Here is a 13,389-nt window from a genome sequence, read left to right as displayed (position 1 = left end):
TGTGAAACTAGAAGACTAAATTAAGGGAGTGAGGTAGAAAATAGCTTTTCACAGAAACAAAAGGCAAAGGGCCAGAGTTGGATAAAAACAGCAAGAGAAAATTCAGAAACAATATAAGCAACAAAGAGGTTAAGTGGCGGTAGGGAGAAACCAAATTGGGGGGAAAAAATCCCCACAAAACCTGATATACCACATTGCTGTCTGGTTAAGGGGAGAATCTAAAGAGCATGTCTTATAATCTCTGGTGCTTATTGTTGTTTAACCGCCAAGTTGTGTCTGACTGTTTTGAGACCCTATGGACTGTAGCCCACCAGGCTTCTCTGTCCCTGGGATTCTCCAGGCAAGAATACTGGAGTGAGTTGCCATTTTCTTCCCCAGGGGATTTTCCCAACCCAAGAAGAAGCCTGCATTGACAGGTGATTTCTTTACTGCTGAGCCACCAGGGAAACCCTGTAATGTGTGGACCTGGAATATATCTGTGAAGTAGAATTCATGACTAACTGGAATACCATCTTTCTGTAACACAGTAATAGATTAACAAAGGGTTGGTGTTTTGTTTTTGTTTTCCTGTCTTGTTGTAATGGCAACTAAATATTTCAGACCATTATCTTGATCTGATGCCTACCTTCATCCCAGATTTCCATTTTGGTCTGTTGAGCAAATTTAAAACTTTTTCAATCTCAAAAGGTCACTTGAAGTTAACATCCAAGTAATATCAGACTGTTTTAAGTGAAGTAATTCTCAAAAGCCTCTTCATGTTTGCAGTCATAAAAGCCAGATTTCATTTAAGGGTCCTGTTGTCCTTTGATAGTTTTCCCCCCTTCTCTCTTTCCAGATGATTCCATGGTGGAGGAGGAAAAGTGTGGCACTGAACTCTGGGGGGTGCATGGGAGAAGGAAAAATAGGAAAAGGAAATGACAACAGAGATTTCCATTTAGTCTGCAAATGTTTTTGGTTTTTCTCATCCGAAGTCCAGAGCCAAGAGACTGTGGGCTCTTACAGTCTTGTTTGGTATCCAGACTGGCAGGAACAGTGCTGGTGGTAATAGCATAGTGCTGTCTGCATTCTTGGAGTATGGTTGGTTGGCCAGTTTCTAGTGAATTCTTTATCTGCTCTGCTTGGCCACCTCAGCGTATACATGTTGCCTGTGCATTTTGGCTTGATCTGTGGGTCAACATCTGCCTATGGGTGACATTTAAGAATCTCTGTTTTAAAAAAAAAAAAAAAAGAATCTCTGTTTAATATCTGAGAAGTAAAGGACATTTTTTAAATAAAAGATTTTAAACATACGGAAAAGTACAGTAGCAGAAGACAAGGAACAGCCATGAACTCACCTTTTCCCCGTGTCTTATCTTTACATTTTTTGCTATTTGATTCTGTGTCAGTTAATATTAATATTTGGTTTAGCTCCGTTCTTCACGTTTACATTCTGGGCAGTGAAGTCAGTTCCCTCTCAGTACCCATACCCCGCCCAGTGATTTCTGATTAATCCTTGGTGGTGGTTTAGTCACTAAGTCATGTCCGACTCTTGCGATCCCATGGTCTGTAGCCTGCCAGGCTCCTCTGTCCATGGGATTTTCCAGGCGACAATACTGGAGTGAGTTGCCATTTCCTTCTCCAAAATTAATCCTTACTGGCTACCTTAATCTGTGTGGCAGGCCAGGATATGTAAATTGCCAGTCACAGTACAGTAGTTTGAAAAGAGACAAAAGGAAAGCAGATATTCAGGGAACATCTAGCAACTTGCCACAATTTTAGGTCTCTTACCTTTAAAAAAAAGTCCATTGTAGTTGAAGCCCTTCCCTTCTTCCTGAGAATTAACCGTATATGAATGTGTTATATTATTCTCATGCATATTATTTTGTCTTTACATTATATGTTTGTGTCCATGAACAGTGTTTTATTTTAGAATCTTTTAAAACTGTGTATAAGTGGAACATTCTGTGCATATCCTGCAGATTACTTTTTTCCTTCATTCAGCGTTATTTACCAGGTTGATAAACATAGTTCTACTTGAACTGTGTGTAGCATTGTTATAGGGTTCATGTATCCACTTTCCTCTTGATGCATTTTTAGATTACCTTTCTTCCCCATTATAAACAATGCTGCAGTGTTTGTACATGTTTCTCTCTACACCTGTATAAGGGTTTCTTCTGGGTGTGTACCTGGAAGTGGAATTACAGAGTGATAAGATAGTGCTTTTGTCAACTTTACTAGACATTGTCAGATTGCTCTCTGAAATGACTTGTGTCAAATTGCACTTGGAACAATGTTGTATGGTTTGTGCTTTTTGAGTGTTCATTTAAAAATTCTTCTGTAACCAAGGACTTACAGATACTTTGCCTCATTTTTTTTTTAAAGTTTGAGGTAGGAATTTTACTTTTACATGTGGATGAACATTTATAGTCCATCCCTTTCATATATTTGTGGTGCCACCTCTGTCATGTACCATTTGCATACTCAAGGGCATCTGATTCTGGACTTTGTTCTGTTTGATTAATCTTTTAATCTGCCTCTGCCCAGGATCACACCGACTACATTCCTATAGCTTGATTGACATGTAGCAGTCAGAGTTGCATTGCCTTGCTGTTCAAAATTTTTATTGGCCACAAAAAAATCAAAATCTTTTGTGGCTTTGCCCTTCAGTTTGATTTTAGGATCTGCTTTTAAAGTTCTTTGAAAAACTATATTGAGGTTTTTCTTGGAACTGTATTAATTATGTAGATTGATACTGAGATAATTTACTTCTCTAATAAATCTTCCATATGTGAGCATGCTATATCTTCATCTTTTAAAAGGTCTTTCTAAGAAATTTTCTTAGAATTCTTAGATGAATTTTATATGTTTATCTTGAATCCAGCAACCTTGCTAAAAGTTCTCATTAGTTCTAATTGTTTTTATTTTTTTGGATTTTCTGTCATTTCCTTTGTGGTTGCTCTGTTTTTTTCTTTCCAATTCTTAAATCCTTTATTTCTTCTTGTTTTACTGTTCTGAATAGGAATTCCAGTACACTGTTCAGAGGAAAAAGTGATAGAAGGCATTTTTGACCTTTTCTAACTTCATTCAAAGGGAATGCCTCCAACACTTCACCAGTAGATTTAGGGCAGATAACCTTATCAGCTTAACAAAATTCGTTCTTTTTTCTAGTTTCCTACCATTTCTTTGTTTTTGTTTTAAATATCATGCATAGATGCCAGGTTGTATTATTAAGTTTAAAAGGTAAGTCCCTTGCAACCATATAGTTATATTTCCTCCCACCACTATCCTTTGCTTTAATATTGTCTTATACTTCATCTGTATGTTAATAAATTGTACAATATAAAGTTAGAAATTTTTTTTTCATCAACCATCTCTTTTAGGAAATCAAGAGGAAAAATCTAGGCTTTTGTATTTACTGATATTTACCATTGCTGATAGTCTTCATTTCTCTTACAGATCTGAGTTTCCGTCTGGTTTCATTTTCCTTCTGTATTTCGAGAGACGAGGTGTTTTGGCTTTTACTTATCTGAAAATGTCTTTGTTTCATGTAATGAAAATTCATCCATTTTTTCCTCTGTATATGATACTGTCTTTTTTTTTTCTTCCTCTGGTTGGTTTAAGATTTTCTCTGAATCTTTAGTTTTCAGCAGTTTTAATACGATGTGCTCTCGTTGTGATTTTCTTTGTATTTTGCTTAGGGTTAACTGAACTCAGATTCGCAAGTTTCTCTTTTCCACCAGCTGTGGACATTTTCAGTTCTTACTTTTATGTATACTTTTCTGCATATCTTTCTCTGCATAAGTTTCTCAGGTGGAAACTTCATGGTAGGGCTTCCCTGGTGGCACAGTGATAAAGAATCCGCCTGCCAGTGCAGGAGATGCAGGTTTCATTCCTGGGTCAGGAAGATCCCCTGGAGAAGTAAATGGCAACCCACTCCAGTATTCTTGCCTGAAAAATCCCATGGACAGAGGAGCCTGGCAGGCTACAGTTCATGAGGTCGCAGAGTCAGATACGGCTTAGCAACTAAACAGCAGCAGCAGCAAACTTCATGGTAGATGATGGTTCCTGCTGGATGAGAGTTCCTTGCCAGTGTTTGATGTTGTCAGTGTTCTGAGCTTTAGCCATAGGAGTACATCTATAGAGGTATTTTGTTGTTTGAATTGTATTTTACTGGTATATGGAGCATCTCTTCATATGTTTATTTGTCATCTGTACATCTTTGGTAAGGTTGCTTTCACTTTTAACTGCTCTGTAAACTGCTCTGAATCCTTACGTAGCTTTTGTTGAAAAAAATCCAATCTGATAACTTTTAATGAATACAGTTACGCTTTTTATCTTTATTTAAATTACCTATGTGTGGGGATTTATTTCTGCCATTTTGTGCTTTCTCTATTTGTGGGTTTTTTAAATCATTTTAAATTTCCTTCTTGTTTTATTCTAAATTGACTGGTCTTATTATTTCTCTTTTTTTCAGTTTGGTTTTTAATTATACATGCTCTTTTTACTTAATTAGTTGTTATCTTTTAATTTTAAAAATATTAATCGTAAAGGCCTTAAATTAATAAAATATGTCTGCCCTAAACCTAAACACAGCACCCTTAAAATGCTTTCATTTCAGGTACCTTTGTTTCTTCTTACATGCTGTTGCTTTCTGGTATTTTTGTTCTTTTAACCAAATAATTATTAACTTCTTCTGCCATGTGCCAAGTACTATTCCAGGTGCTGTAGTAATAGCATTAAAATAAAGTTTCTGCCCTCGTGAGGCTTACAAGATAATTAATACATATTACATTGTAAATTAGTGTTTGGTGCTAGAATGGAAAGAAAAGCATTAGGACAAAATAAAGAATGACTTAGGAGTGGAGATGTTATTTTGTACATGAGTTTCTGTTGTCCTCAGACATTTTATGAGATTTTTAGAGCTTCAATATGAAAAACTTGATTCCCATGCTGGAGGAACTTGCATTCTAACCAGAAAGTCACAGAAGTTTAGAGAGGTGGGAGCCATCAGCATATGGTGGGTAACGCTTTACCTCTGGTGAATTCCCCAGGGACCTGTGTAGCCTCAGCCTGCAGACATCCAGGGCAGAGGGGGGATAAGCCAGAGAAGACTGCAAAGCTTGTTGAGAAAAGTGGGAGAGCAAGGAATGACCCTGGAACCAAGACAAGCAGAAGTTCGGTTCTATTTACAGTTTGTTCCCCAGATATTAATAATTTAAGAGGCTGAGACATCAGGTAGGATGAATATAAGAAAGGAACTTGTCTTGGTAGTTAGAATACTAGAGTGATTTGATTAAAAAAAAAAAAGTTTCATTGAAGTGAAGCCAGACCACATTGGGTTGAGAATTTGAGAAGTTAGACACAGAAAATGAAGACTTCTTGCACAGAAGGTAGTAAAGGGAACTGTAATATATAATACAGTGAGAGAGTGATAATTTGAAGGGAAGAGGGCAGCATTGTGGAACTCACGGCTTAGATGGATGTTCTGGCAAAAATGTGAAACAAAACTCCCCTTGGAGACTTTGGGGGCTCTATGGCCAGGAGATAAAGTGGGCCTCTGGGCTGGAGGAGGTTTCCTCCTGGATCTGTTACTTGCCAGAAACCCCTCCCCAGAATCTCTAGTTTTTCCATTGCTGATGGTGGTAGTGTATTTCCTTGTATCTGAGTTCGTGGTTAGGAGGAAAGATGTAAATTTTCAGAAACCACAGTGTTCTGTTGTAATGAGTTGACATTTGAATTCAAGAGATAAAATTAAAAACACGGGGCAACATTCCCTGACCATTGCTCTTCAAATGCCTTAGCATGAGAGGACATTATCGTAATGTGCTAACAAGGCTCTTTCTTATATTCTGTCTACTTGAGACATCAAGTAGAATGGGATTTCCCTTTTCTGAACACACAACCGCATCTCCCCATTTTTCTGTTCATTGTCCCTAGAAGTCCCTTGATTTTTCTGCCTCCCTATTTTAACTCATATTGTTTTGTCCACCTGAAATATCCTTTTGCCTTTTCCTAGCTCAGACCAGTTCCCCAGTTGTTCTTCACCATTTTCTCTGCTTGGTGCGCAGTAGCTCCTTGTAACTTGGCACCTGTTGCAGACATAGAAAAGCATGTTGTAAATTGTAAAGTGTCATACAGACTTACTAAGAGTATCTGTCCGTCTGGACTGCAAGCTCATGGAGGGCAGAGCTGAGCCCTTTTCACGTTTATGTACACCAGACTACTCCGTGTTGTGTCTTGTGCATCCTTGTTGTTTATTAAAGTCTGAATGAATTAGGGATATGTGATTCTCTGATAGGCTTAAGGGTTGTTAAGAATGGGCATGTAACACACCAGATTCTATCTTGCAGCTATTACATTTATATTGAAATTCTTCTATGGAATCTCCTTTAAAAGTAGATTCTCTAATTTGGATGCTCCACTGGTTTACATTTCTCTTTTTTCTTCACAGGCTACATAGCTATCTAAATCAATAATTATAGGTTGCATAGTGATGTATTGGCATACTTTTGACTGTAGTATTGCAGAATATCCAGTTAAACAGTCAGAGCTTTATCCCTTTGGTAACAAGAAGTCCAGCCCTATGCAGTTTCAGGATTAGTCTGTTAGTGGCCCCGGGAGACAGTCAGGGTCCCTTTTGCTTTCTGTGTTCTCACCTTGTCACCCTTAGCATGTTGATGGTGACTCCCCTCATGCCCCCAGAATGGCTCCAGCACTTCTTGGCATGTTCTGCACGCAGTATCCAAAGGCAGAATAGTGTCTCCTCCTGCTTCTCTGTGAGGGAGCGTAACTTTTCCTGAATGCGTCCCAACAGATTTCCCCTCAGGTCCTACTGGTCGAGATGTGGTTATTTACACTGGCAACAGGAGTGGAACAGTCACAGTTGGCTGGGACCAGTCAAGAATAGGCAGTCTAGCAGAGAATGATCACTTGAATTCAGTTAGAGGTCTAATGCCATGAAAAGCATGGAGTGGGGGTGGGATATGGAAGAGTGTCTGCCACAGGTACTATCTGTGAGTCCTTGGCCTTCCCACTGGGGAAGTTAATATCCTTGTAGATTTCCAAGAAGAGGAAAGATACTTTTTACAATATTTCCACTGAGCTTGGTGTTGGATCTCAGAAATACTGTATTCATTGACTCACTTATTCACATAGTAAACATTAACTGAACATACATTTTGTGCCAGGTGTGCTCAGCACGGGGGAAGTAGCTGAGTAAGACCTGGTCCTCATCCTCAGGTGGTGGCTGGCACTTAGTTCAGTGGAATAGGGTGGCTGAAGTAAAGTGGGGAGGATAGAGTTATTCTGTAATAAACTGATTTTAGGAAATTTATTTTTCAGCAGGAGATGTGGGACATGTGGATTTGGGATATGAATTCATTTGAAAAGCCACTTTGGGGTAAGTTGATCGCTGGGCGTAAATGACTTCAGGGTTGGACTTCTCGTTACATTGGGATTTGCTCTTAACAGTGGCACAGGTTCAGATTTACCCTGACTGGACTTGATGCCTCATATACATGCCAGAAAGTGAGTGACTTGTACTAAAATCCTAGCATAGTAATTTGAGAAATATAACCATCAAGCATAACCACCTGTGGTACTAATTAATTAGCACATTCACTTCTCATTCGTGAAAGCAATGTGAAGACTAAATGAAGATCAGGTTTAGAAATAGAAAGATAACTTATTATATAGGGTTTAACCTGCTTGTGTTCAACCAGTAATCCTGACGTGTGGACTGGAAAGCACTCATGGAAAGTGCCAGTGTTAGGAAGATGGAGGTTTCAAGTTTGTCTCTGAGCTTCTCTTTGAAGGACTCCAGTTGCATTAGTACAGATGTAAAATATTCCTAATTTTTTTGTTTCATCTAAGAACGAGCCTTCAGAATTACTGTTTAATATTTACTAAGTGTTTACTGTGAGTGTGTTGTGCATTACTGCATTTAATTCAGGGACTGTGACGTGGGTATGTTTTTCTCATTCAAGGAATAAGGAGGCCCAGGTTTATGCAAATAAAGTACAGTTGCTAGGAGCACATTACTGATATTAATATGTTCTGGAATTGAAATGTGAATTTCAGTATTTGGCCTAATACACCGTCACTTCTGTTTTAAAATGCTGATTGTGTTGGCTTTTCCCAAGACCATCCCCAGGTTTAGTGATTGCCTAGGAGGATTCATAGCATTCAGCATATGATCTCTGAATAATAGCTAAGATTTATTACAGCAAAAGGATACAAAGCAGTGTTAGCAAAGGGAAGAAGTGAAATCTGGAGGGAAGCAGTTACTGTCTTCCTAGAGTCCAATCTAGGAATAAGCTTAATTCCTCCAGGTAAGCTTAATTCCTTCAGCAGTGAATTTTAACAACACGTGTTAAGTGTTGTCAACCAGGAAAACTCATTAGACTCAGTGCCAGTGTTTTTATCAGACCTGGTAATGGAGGCACCTTCTGCCTAGCATGTACCAGAATTTCAGGCTCCCAGAAGGAAAAGAGATGTTTTGCATAAATCATATTGTTGTACAGGCAGTTTCAGTACAGTGAGGCCCGCTTATCATTTAAGGTAAGATTTATATCAGTGTAGGAAACTGTCTATCACTCAAGTTCCCAAACACTAGCCAAGGGCTAACATTGCAACCAGACCTTTCTAAAGACAGTAATCTCAGGCCTATGTCTTAGCTTTTATGCTGTACGCTGATTTATTCATTCAGGGATATCGTCCTTATGATCTTGCAGCTTCTGAAAAGGAATGCGAGAAGAGGTATTATGGTGTTGGTTTTGGGGTCCCTGTGACTGCCGGTTAGTTTGATTTGCTGGAAAGACTGCCACAACTCAACATAGTGTTGTACCCACAGCTGCATTTTTATTACAGCCAAAGATACAGTGCAAGAACAGCAGAAAAAAGATACAAACAGGTGAATGTTGGAGAGATCAGGGGTGGACTTCTGAGTCTTCCCTCCGTAAGGATCACAGGAACACGAGTTCCCCTCCAGCTGTGAATGATAGAGACATGTACAAGACGTCTCTGGTCAGAGAAGCACATGAGTGTTATAGCCTAGAGTTCCTGTTGGTAGCCAACTGGTCACATAGGCGTATTCCTGCGATGTGGCCAGCTTTGGCAACTGAGATTTGGGCCCCAGACCAGATACCAGGTGCACGTCATAAATCTTGATGATCTCTTTAAACAATGCTGACAGCCTGGTACATCCTGACTCACCACCTCTAATATCCTTAACAAATAACCGTGAACATTCCAGGAGTTTCTTTCTCAGCATTTGGCCAGGGGTCATTGCCATGGCCCTAGGCATCCCCCTGGGCTTAGCACGGACAGGGTAGAACACACCTGCTGTGTTAACTCTTTCCTCACAGACTTCCACATGAAATAATGTTGCATTTGCTGAATGCAAAATTTAATGTTGATATATTCTGTAGAATATGATACTCCACACTTGAAAAAAATAAATGATAGTAGAAATAGTTGGCAAATTTCACTTAACCTGAAGGGAAGCTTCTAGATTCTTTTCTTTTAGGGATTTATATATAATGGTGACTTTTGGATTTCTCATTTTGTCCACAAACTCTGGTGGCTTAGACAGTAAAGAATCTGCCTGCAATGCAGGAGACCTAGGTTTGAACCCTGGGTTGGGAACATCCCCTAGAGAAGGGAATGGCAACTCACTCTAGTATTCTTGCCTGGAGAATTCCATGGACTGAGGAGCCTGGTGGACTACAGGCAGTGGGGTTGCAAAGAGTCAGACATGACTGAGTGACTAACACTTTCACTTTTCATTTGTACTGTGTACAGGTATATGTTATGTTAAAATATCACAAAATTAACAATATTAATTTTATTAAATTAATTAAAATATTACAAAATTACACATTGACCTTCTCTCTAGGAAAGTCAGCTTCATGAGAGGCTTTTAAACACAGTGGGATTTCTTTTCTTTTTTCGGGGGGGGCGGATTTCTTTTTCTTTTTACTCAGTTTGCAACTTTACAGAAATAGTTTTGCAGAAAGAAAATAACTCATAGCTTAAAAGTTAACTGGTTCCAGGATTTAAAGCCAGTCTTCACCAGTTTATTTATTGCTGTTTGAAAACTGCTTTGTGTTGTGCAAAACAGGAAGACAAAGTAGTTGGGGGAGATTCCATGCTTGAATCTGAGAAGTTCTGAGTTAACAGAATCATACAGCTTCCCTCAATGCAGGGCTTCATAGAACCTTTGGTGCAGTAATATACAGAATGAATCTCTCAGAGCAAATTGAGGAAGTAACATTTCCCTAACTTATTTGATCATGGAATTCCTTTAGTGAGAACTCTGAGGTATGAGTCCTACAAATGGTGTTCTTCAGAACAAAATAGCAGGACGTCGGGAAGCCCTTAAAGGATTTTAGCTAAAGGAGAGAGACAAACAAAACATCTGTAGAAAAAATTTAAAGAAAACCTTGTTGCAGCGAAGTTTAGTATCTTACACTGTCTGATAAAACCTGTTTAGAAACTTCCCTATCTACATGTCTTTTTCCTGCCAGGTTTCCTGAGCTGGTGTTTCTCTTTTGTAATGTGAATGGCATGTCTCTTGCCCTGGTATTTAATAGTGTGATAACAGTTTCCATGGTGTGAATCGTTGCCTTCATGCTCCTAGCATCTACAGTGTCTGACCCGGTATCAAGAACAGAGTTGGCCAAGACTCAGTAAATATCCAGGCAGCATGAAATGATTGGGACTCTAAAATACTGCTTTTTTTTTTTTTTTTTTAAAGGAATAACAATGTAGTAGAGATACTATACATTTATTTTAATAATGTCATTTTGAAGAACATTTTTAGAACTTTTCTTTTGACTTCTTGAATTTAATTCCTCTTCTCATCACCAACTTTTTTTATGACTTCTGTGAATTTTTAATTGGTTTATTTTCTCAGAACAGTAAAATTGTTCCACCATAGACATATAAGCATTTTTAACTACTGGATTTCTTTTGCAATAGATGGAATGTCATTTTAAGTAATTAAATGGTCAGCATAGCTAAGGAAGGCCGGTGGGTCAGAAGTAGCTAAGGCACTCCTCAACTAGTAAGGTGAGAATATTTGCTTTACTGGGTACCAAGAATTGTTGTAAAGCTATAGTTAAGACGCTGTGTGGTGTAGGAATAAGCAGACCAATGGAACAGAATGTAGAACCTCAGAAACATGACTTATGACAAAGTTGACATTGCACACTTGTAGGGCAAGATTAAACTTTCCATAAACAGCACGGAGACAATTGGTTCTCCATATGGAAGAAAATACTATTGAATCTGTACTTACACTGGAAAGGTAAAACTTTAAAACTTGTAGACATTAAAATATTTTTAATGATCTCTAGGTAGAGAAAAACTTTTTAAGACATAGAAAATATGAACTACAAAAGACACCTCTTATTAAGAAGATAAGCTATAAACTGGGAAAAGATACTTGTAGTACATGTAACCGACACGGATTAGAATCCAGACTGTATAAAGATCTTTACAAACTAATAGGAAAAAGGCAAAACAACTTCACCCAATACAATAAACTTCAGTGGGTACATTAGGAAGAGGAAATGGAAATGTCAGAGATGGTGGGGAAACTCAAATTAAATTACACACTTACCAGATTGTCAAAAAATTAAATAGCTTGACATCAATAAGTGTTGCCAAGGACATAACACATCCAGAGGTCTCATTTTGCTTTAGAAATCTGGGAAAGCAAGTTTGCCATATGTTGTCATATTGAAAATATGTGTAGTCTTATGACCTAATATCCCTAGGTATGTACTCTAGATCAGTGTTGTGACAACTCATGAATTAAGAGAGATTTTTAACATCTTTAATTGGTTAAGAAATAATTTCATAATTTATAATTCAAAAATTACATGAGATTAAAATTTAATGTCCATAAATAAGCTTCATTTTATTGGAATACTGTCACATTTACTTGGTTACATATCACGGCTGCTTTTGTGGTACAACCCCAGATTCAGGTGGTTGCCACAGAGATCTTACGTCCCGCAAAGCCTAAAATGTTTACTGTCTGGCCCTTTGCAGAAGTTTGCTGGCCCCTGGCACATGTGTACCAGGAAACATGCTTAAGCCTAGAAATAACCCCATGCCTATTGAGCATGAAAGGGATAAACTATGATTAGCCCCCTAGTGTATGATTACATTACTATAAGCCAGTTGAGTATTACACAGTGGTGAAAAGGAAGTGACTACAACTACATGCAGCCTGAATGGGCTTGAGGAATGTAGTGTTAGAAGAAAAGCAAGCCTCAGATTTTTCCATTTATAAGCAATTCAGTGTCCTTTCAAGTAGCATAGTGTGCCTCATAATGTATAATTGTTCTGACTAGCAGAGAGGAACTTCAGAAGTGGACCAGAGCCTGTGTGACTTTAGGTTTCCTCTGTCTCTGCTCCACTCCCCCCACTTCCACATCCCAGGTGTATGTCAGGAAATCCGTTTAAACTCTCATAAGTGGAAAAGGGGATTATTAGAAGGATTCCTGAGTGGTCACGAAAGCCAAAGAAGAGACAGGGACTCAGTCACTACGGGACCCTCCTCCTCTCATCCTGCATGCCTCTGTTTGGACTCACCCTCTTGGACTACGGGTCGGCTTTCTCTCCACGATGGGCAGTGTAGCTGACTGTAGCACTAGGTTAGCACGGGCTTCCAGCTCTGTGACTCGGGAGGTGAAGGGCTGAGGGCTTGTGGTTGGCCTGGCAGGTCATTTGGCTGTCCTGTGCCCATGGGACTAGGTTTGTTACCAGAAGTCCTTGGGGTAGGGTGGGCAGAGCAAGAGTCAGAATCATGAGCCAGGAAGCCACCTCAGCCTGTGTCTATTTTCTGTCTCTTCTTTAAAGAGTCTTTAAAGTCTTCTTTTAAGACTTCCCTGATGGCTCAGATGGTAAAGTGCCTGCCTACAATGCGGGAGACCTGGGTTCAATCCCTGGGTCGGGAAGATCTCCTGGAGAAGGAAATGGCAACCCACTCTAGTATTCTTGTCTGGAAAATCCCATGGACAGAGGAGCCTGGTGGGCTACAGTCCATGGGGTTGCAAAGAGTCGGACACGACTGAGCAACTTCACCTTCACCTTCAACGTGTAAAACAATATGTGGCATTCTGACACAGCTTTGTGGATATCAGGCCTTTTTTGAAGTGATCATTAAAGCATTTGTTGTCTAAGATATTATACTTGGTGGTTGTGGTGGAAAGAGGTTAAAATGTCTGTTGAGCGTATTAGTTTAATTTTAAAAAAATCTCAGCAGCATTACCACAGAGATCTCTCATGCTACCCCTTTATGGTCATGAACATTTCAGTCTTTTCCTCCTGTAGGGACATTTAAGACATTAAAATATTTGAGTCAAAATAGATGTTACACTTGCTTCAAAACATGATATA

The 13,389-nt window shown here is 39.0% G+C and overlaps 1 protein-coding gene across 4 annotated transcripts in view; it reads left to right on the top strand.

The window, feature by feature from the left end:
- Positions 1 to 13,389, top strand: part of GALNT1 (polypeptide N-acetylgalactosaminyltransferase 1) — a 115,957-nt gene that overhangs the window by 34,397 nt on the left and 68,171 nt on the right. For 2 of the 4 annotated variants that reach the window (XM_043889651.1, XM_043889654.1), the window contains one exon: positions 7,321 to 7,378. The exons of the other annotated variants lie outside the window; for them this stretch is intronic. The gene's annotated coding sequence lies outside the window, so the exon portion shown is untranslated. Of the gene's footprint in view, positions 1 to 7,320; positions 7,379 to 13,389 lie in introns of those variants that run through there. 4 annotated transcript variants of the gene reach the window in all.

The sequence above is a fragment of the Cervus elaphus genome, chromosome 27 (genome assembly GCF_910594005.1).
Source record: "Cervus elaphus chromosome 27, mCerEla1.1, whole genome shotgun sequence".
NCBI lineage: Eukaryota > Metazoa > Chordata > Mammalia > Artiodactyla > Cervidae > Cervus > Cervus elaphus.
Note: the sequence above shows the minus strand (reverse complement) of the source record. Positions and strands in the feature narration are given on the sequence as shown.